This window comes from Schistocerca nitens, chromosome 7, assembly GCF_023898315.1.
Source record: "Schistocerca nitens isolate TAMUIC-IGC-003100 chromosome 7, iqSchNite1.1, whole genome shotgun sequence".
Taxonomy (NCBI): domain Eukaryota; kingdom Metazoa; phylum Arthropoda; class Insecta; order Orthoptera; family Acrididae; genus Schistocerca; species Schistocerca nitens.
Window position 1 is genome coordinate 492854500 of NC_064620.1, and position 6897 is coordinate 492861396.

At 44.5% G+C, this 6897-nt stretch overlaps 1 non-coding gene across 1 annotated transcript; it reads left to right on the plus strand.

Annotated features, from left to right (window-relative positions):
* Positions 1-786: 786 nt before the first annotated feature.
* Trnaa-ugc (transfer RNA alanine (anticodon UGC)) lies at positions 787-861 on the plus strand. Its single transcript has one exon. It is a non-coding gene; the product is annotated as a tRNA-Ala (tRNA).
* Positions 862-6897: the final 6036 nt, after the last annotated feature.

Here is a 6897-nt window from a genome sequence, read left to right on the forward strand (position 1 = left end):
AACCTTACTTTCGGAGCAAAACGTCTGTACTTGCAAGTCAGCAGATTACTAATAAATTTGAAAAGGTGTGACGTACATAGTAGGACCTACGATTCCTTTACCAGCGACTATGATGAGAGGTATTCTACTTAATGTGACACAGCCACAGCTGTACTGGTGAGACGAATCACTAAAGATCTTATCTAAACAGTATCTTACCTTTCTGAACGATAACTTGGGAGCCCGGTCTGGACCTTCCTTAAGCCAAATGACAGCAGCCCAAGAAGAACGGACAACAATGGAACAAATGCTGCAGCATGTAGAGCAGTATCGGAATAGGTAACGTCGAGTAACAGTGACTTTCAATGTCGCAATTCCTTAGCACCATAGTGATTCTGGTTTTGCTATGCTCAGTTTATATATATTTGACTGAAAGTAGCGTGATTGCGGTAACAGCACATGTAGGGCACAATAAAGAATGGTGAAGTAAGGGGATCGTTGCCACAACACTCGACTGATATATACTTATACGGATATGGTGTCTCCTCTTTCGGACTTGTGCGAAAGAACAGACACCATATTCATATAAGTATATAGTTCTAGCAATTGCAGTCACGATCTTCTTCTTCTGTGCGGATGCACACTTATTCCCCGAACTCTTACGGGACTTGACAAGAATATCGTCCACGAGTAATGAGTGTGTTGGGGTGGGACACTACGAATGTAGTGTGGGGACATACAAGGTGAGAGTGTGGGTCTTGCGGGAGGCGTGATCGAGATAGTCCCTGCAGTCGCACTATCCTCATTGCCCTCGTTGGCTCAGATGGATAGAGCGTCTGCCATGCAAGCAGGAGATCCCGGGTTCGAGTCCCGGGCGAGGCACACGTTTTCACCAGTCCCCGTTGATATATATCAACGCCCGTTAGCAGCTGGAGTTATTAATTTAATTCTAGTTACACTCGAGTGAGTCTCCTTGGCATCAGCAACACGATGACACACCAGGTTTTAGAGAAACAAAGTGGCAGTAGCGGAGTACAAATGAGGCTGAATTTAGGGCAGGAAGTCATTCGATTCGGGACTTGGTCATAAGTGAGTAGCGACACCACGACACCGGAGCACAGCCGGACTGCAAGACGAATGGGCAGCGCCAGCAGCATCCTCAGGCTGCACTGGGTCTTTCTCGGGGTTCGGTGCCACAGCTGCACAGGCCTGTTGTCAGTGTCTGCTGCAAACGATGCTGCGGCCCAGGCGCTACAACAACAGCTGCCGTCTATAATTATGACGGTGTGCGGGTCGAGATCGTGCACAGCTGTCTCAGCCACCGTGAAGCGAAGACCTTTGTGTCCAGCGCCTCTCGTGTCACTCCTCCTGGAATCACCACCGTCGCAACTGACTTGGCCGGAGTCCTGACGCAGTATCGCCGAGTGCTGTCCTAGTAGCCAACACGAGCTGCATTGAAACTTCCTGGCAGATTAAAACTGTGTGCCGGACCGAGACTCGAACTCGATACTTTTGCCTTTCGCGGGCAAGGTTCGCAGGAGAGCTTCTGTTAAGGTTGGAAGGTAGGAGACGAGATACTGGCAGAAGTAAAGCTGTGAGGACGGGGCGTGAGTCGTGCTTGGGTAGCTCAGATGATAGAGCACTTGCACGCGAAAGGCAAAGGTCTCGAGTTCGAGTCTCGGTCCGGCACACAGTTTTAATCTGCCGGGAAATTTCATATCAGAGCACACTCCGCTGCAAAGTGAAAATCTGATTCTACCAGTTGCATTGTCCAGAGCTCAAGAGGAGGTGCGTCCCTGCCTTATGTAGAAATGAAAATATAATAAAGTTATACTGTTAAATTTTCCACAGCGGTTCCACTGGTTCCCCACCTCCTACAGTATCACCACACATGTACCACCTCCTACAGAGGTGCCTGTAAAGTTTGATTCATACACCAGTTGTAAGCCTTTCCCGTTCTAAACATGACTGACTCCTGGTTGACATTCATTCAGTTACGTGTCATAACGAAAATCGTACAGTAATCACTTTCTAATCAACAGAAAGTATCCTAACACTTCACTAACACAACTTAAAATATCAGTAACCCATCCAAAGCGATCACCGGTGTTAGCAACGAAGTGAACAAATCAGTCAAACGTGAAACTGAAACCACAGACCCAAATACTTAACAAGTAAAGCAAAAAATAAAGAAGTAATAAATAAAAACAAAAATTATGTATGTTAAGAAATAAGCTCGTCACCTAGTACTAACTGCAGTTGACTAAAAATGAAGTCTGACTTCGATTCAGAAGATTCTAAAGCTCTAAGTTTGGCCAGGGGTTGCACATTTATGAGAAATGCGGTGGTTAAAATGAAGCCTTGAGGGTAGTTACTACAAATTTCCATCCCATAATTTACGATGCCACAGAAAAAAGCACCCTCCAAACAATGCCTGTGTGCAACGCAATTAAATGACAATTTGCTATATGGCCAAGCTCGTTGACTGGAGTGCTTCACATCTCTTCCTTCTCCAATTACGAAATAAATCAAATTACTTCCTCCAAAAATATGTGATCTCGAAAATAATGGTACCAGGATACAATCTACTTGAATTATAGGCTATACTAAGCATCACGAAAATGTTTATTTCCATCAAAGACAAATTTGGAAATTTGATAAACTTAACAAGCATACACCGAGTAAAATTAATTAGGGTGTCCAAGTGCGGAGTAAGTGCAGGAAGGATTTCTGTGACTTTCCCATTGTTGAAATAAAACTGACAACGGATTATAAAACTGTTGAAACTCCCCTAAACTTGGAAGTACAGCGGCTCCCGCTGTTAAAAACAGCTGAAGTTTACGCGTGATCGAACTCCAGTCTCAAATTACACTGCCCAAGCTTCATGGATCTCACCTGCAACCAACGGAAGTTACAACATAGTTGGTAAAACGCACAGTTCGTTGTCTCAGAAGTAATCTCAAAAGGATAGCTGCCTACTTCAGATCCTGCCTAAGTAGTCTATACTGGAAGGCTCTACTGGCCTAAGTCCTTTACCTACGACACCCACGAGCGAAATCCTTACTCTCCAGCTCACACGGCCACAGTGTCTCTAGTGCGCGCCGCCCACAAGCGAAGTGTTCTTACTCTACGTTTGATCCGTAAAATTTCCACATTACTCCCCACGGAGCATTCAGAAAAAAATGTTAGAACACCAACGCGAGCATTGTTCCGCATCTCTGTGCCAGTTACATGTGCTCTAGCAGCAGAAAATCGCTCTCCATACAATTATGAAGCATCGCTTCTAACATGGTGTAGTGCGTACCCTATCGCAGGCCGTCCTATTCTTCTAGGCCAGGGCTTCACAACATACGTGCTCGCGGAGCAAGCTGTGAGCAGCAAGGCGCGAGCACGGAGCAGCGCGAGCACGCTACCCCCACTACCGGACCAGAGCGGAGAGTGGGGAAAGTCATGTGGTGCACACAACAGCTGCCGCCAGTCAATGTAAATCCGCGGCCACCTGCAGGGATATCACTCACGAATTATTACTGCGACAAATGAAACAAAGGAGAATGTACACATGCCACATAATTTTATTAGCTTAGTGTATGCCTCTACATTCGCATTAATTTGTGAACAGTTACACAATAAAAGGTGTCACTGAAGTGTGGGATTCTCGGTTATCTTGTACTTTTTGCCCTTTACAATTGCGTCTATGTTCGGAGTAATTGTTCTTGTGCATTTTAGGCGCAGCGTGCAGTTTAAATTTCGATCAGACAATGCGTTTCCCAGGCGTGTCTTGTTACATTTCATTGCAGAGAACAGTTGTTCACAAACATACGTGGAACCGAACATTGATATTATTGTAGCCGCCAGTTTGTGCAAACGAGGAATTCTATCCTGAGGGAAGTGTCTGTAGAATTCCAAAATGTTTTTCTTGTTCTGAAATTTGTCTCTGTATTCTCTGCCACACTGCAGGTCAATAATTTCTTGCTGCAGCTCAGGACGAATCTCTTAAATATTCGCTGAATATGGAGAGAACTGATCAAAATCACTGTCTAGAGCTGTCAGATCTTGAAAGCGCTGATCAACTAAACTATGTGAATAACGTTCACAGTCTTTGTGAACATCTTGCATGGATGATAATTTAGGAAAATGAGCTAGGTTTCCTGTTTCCAGCTGACTCACCCAAAGTGTCAATTTCATTTTAAAAGCTCGTATTCGATCCATGAAATGACTAATTAGCAGATGTTTACCTTGTAGTGAAATGTTCAAAGCATTCAGATGGCTAGTTAAATCTGCTAAGAACGCGAGATCACATTCAAACCTGCGCGCGCATTTCCCCTCCCTCCCCTCCCTCCCTACTCCGCGACCTTGCACCTGCTCGCGAGCACGTGCCTGAGCAGACGCGAGTACTCGCGCTCAAAACCGGCCAGTTGTTAAGCCCTGTTCTAGGCCACCGTTCGCACGGCAGATGCCACAGAGACCCCACACCACTTTAACATGCAGTCATTTCTTTTTTTAACAAAGTTTTTACTCATGAGCGGTCGGCGGGATAAGAGGAAGCATTTGCGTTTCACTTCAGGAATGTTTCGCTGGCGACGCTCTGCCTCCGTCCCAGGCTCCGTTTGACAAAATCCGCCTTACACAACAGAGTAACTTCACATTGCACCGGCTACGCGAAAGGCGCCATGGTAACGCCGCAGACCACATTCCGTGCCAGACGCAATTCCTGCTCGCACCCATTCGACCAGCGAGCCCCCTGTTGCTTTTAGCATGAGCGACTGACGGCGTAGCAGAGGCAAAGTACCTCTGTTCGTCCCACAGGTATTCCCAGCAAGTGATATTAGGCTCATCAAACTGCACCCATGCGCCAACCAAATCCACAAATGAAGCATTGTCAACAATGTCTAAGTTATATGTGTCGCGTGTCGAAACCTCCCGCAAAGTGTGGTATTTTTCGACTTTGTGCCTCTGTGGTGGATTCGCTGGTCGTGTAGAACGCCAGAGAGGCCTGTGGCGTGAATGTGGTTCGCGAGGCGGCTTGTGAAGGTAACCGACGAGAGTCTTGAGTTAGTAGGGGCACGAGGAACTTGGCGAGCGGGACCCTGTGTGGGAGCAGCCCGTGTACGTGCCGGAAAACGACTTGGCCACACCTGGAGTGATGGCGCAGTCTAGACGTAGTTGGGAGGCGTTGTTTGGAAAGTTGTAATTTGGAAAGGAGTTCCCCTTTTTTACACGACGAGAGCTATTCTATGTAATGTGTCACAGCCATAGCTGCACTGACCAGACGAACCACTACAGATCGTATCCAAACAGGATATTACCTTTCTGAGCCAAACTTGAGAGCCAGGTCTGAACCAGTCCTTAAGACAAACAACAGCAGCCTAAGAAAAGCAGATAACTATGGAACAAATGCTGTAGCTTATTGAGGAGTATCGTAATAGGAGACATCAAGTACCAGTGACTTTTAATGTCGCAATTTTTCACAGCATAATGATTTATGGTTTTGGTCTGCCCAATTTATATACATGTTGCACAATACTAGTGATGCCCGAAGGAGATCGGCGTTTAAAGGAGTGATTGGAGGACTATACAGCCGTCAAAATACTGGCGCTGCGCTCTTGGTGGATTTACACACGAGTACTGGATAATTCCACGTGAAGTTGCGTAACTTCATTATTGAGTACTCGTCCATCTGCGTGCTTTAGTTGTTCGTCTTCCAAAATTGTAATTGAGTCTGCCCATGTTAGGCGCCATTAGTTCCACTATTTCGTGACTGCTCATTTGTTTATTTTAATTGTTCATGTTACATGGTTGTCACTGACCTTGCTCTGGTGGAGGCCGTTATTTTGTATGCATATGTGTTGAATGATTTATGTTTCAGGTTTTATTACGCCTTTTTAATGGTACAGGCAATGTATTGCTAGGAATGTGCTCAAGACTGACGAGTGAAATAAAGTGGGACTGAAAGATTACTGCTCTGAAAACGTAGCAGCGGATATATTCTAATGCTGCATATTTGTTCTTGAGTAAATTAATTATCTTCAGAAATTGAAAAGTTCACGTCTCTTCATTTGGTGTTCATCTGAAGGAGTTTTGGACCTAATATTGTTTTGAAATTGTTCGCTACCGAAAAACTCAAGAAAAGGGATAGGGCGATATGTTTTCAATAAATGTTGAGTAAGAAATTTTGTTAATAAATCTGTTTTAAGGGATGTCTGAATTAATTTTTGCCCGGCATCTTCATAACTCTTACCGTAAACCATGAGAGGCCTTGCTCATATTGTGGCATCAAGCAGTCAGGCCTGAAAGATGAGTAGTCTGCCAAGCGAGTGGATTCATTCTTATTTATCGAGTAACATGAACTCTCGTACTCACAATTAAGTTACAAATTATCCTCCTGTATGAATAATACGCAACGGAAACACGCAGCTGACTATCAGTAATTTACAGAACTCTGACTGTTCACTACGCACTGGCAATACCACATTTTCTTTTTTCTTTTTTTTTTTTTAACGGCTTTATCAACACGTGGCCATCGCACTGAATATGAGTGGCGCACACATTATAAATTCTGGATATCATGACAACATACAATTCGAAGGAAAAGGCCACCAATCTTTTTCTTTTCACTATCTTATTTATTCCGATAAATTCTATAACCTAAACACACAAATTCTATAACCTACAACAATAACACATGAGAAATTCCGCCAGTGGGCATGGCTTTACATTGGTGAATCTCTATCTTATGGTCTCGTAATTATTTAACGCTACAGTGCACTTTCTGGATAGAATGGTGGATCTTTTATTATATGTCACACTTCGACTCTCACAATCATCATCACGAAACTTTCCTCCAGATCGAGCGGTACAGAAGGAACAAGCATAACCCACTAATCTTTTGAAACTTTCTTGCTACTCTCCCATGCAAAC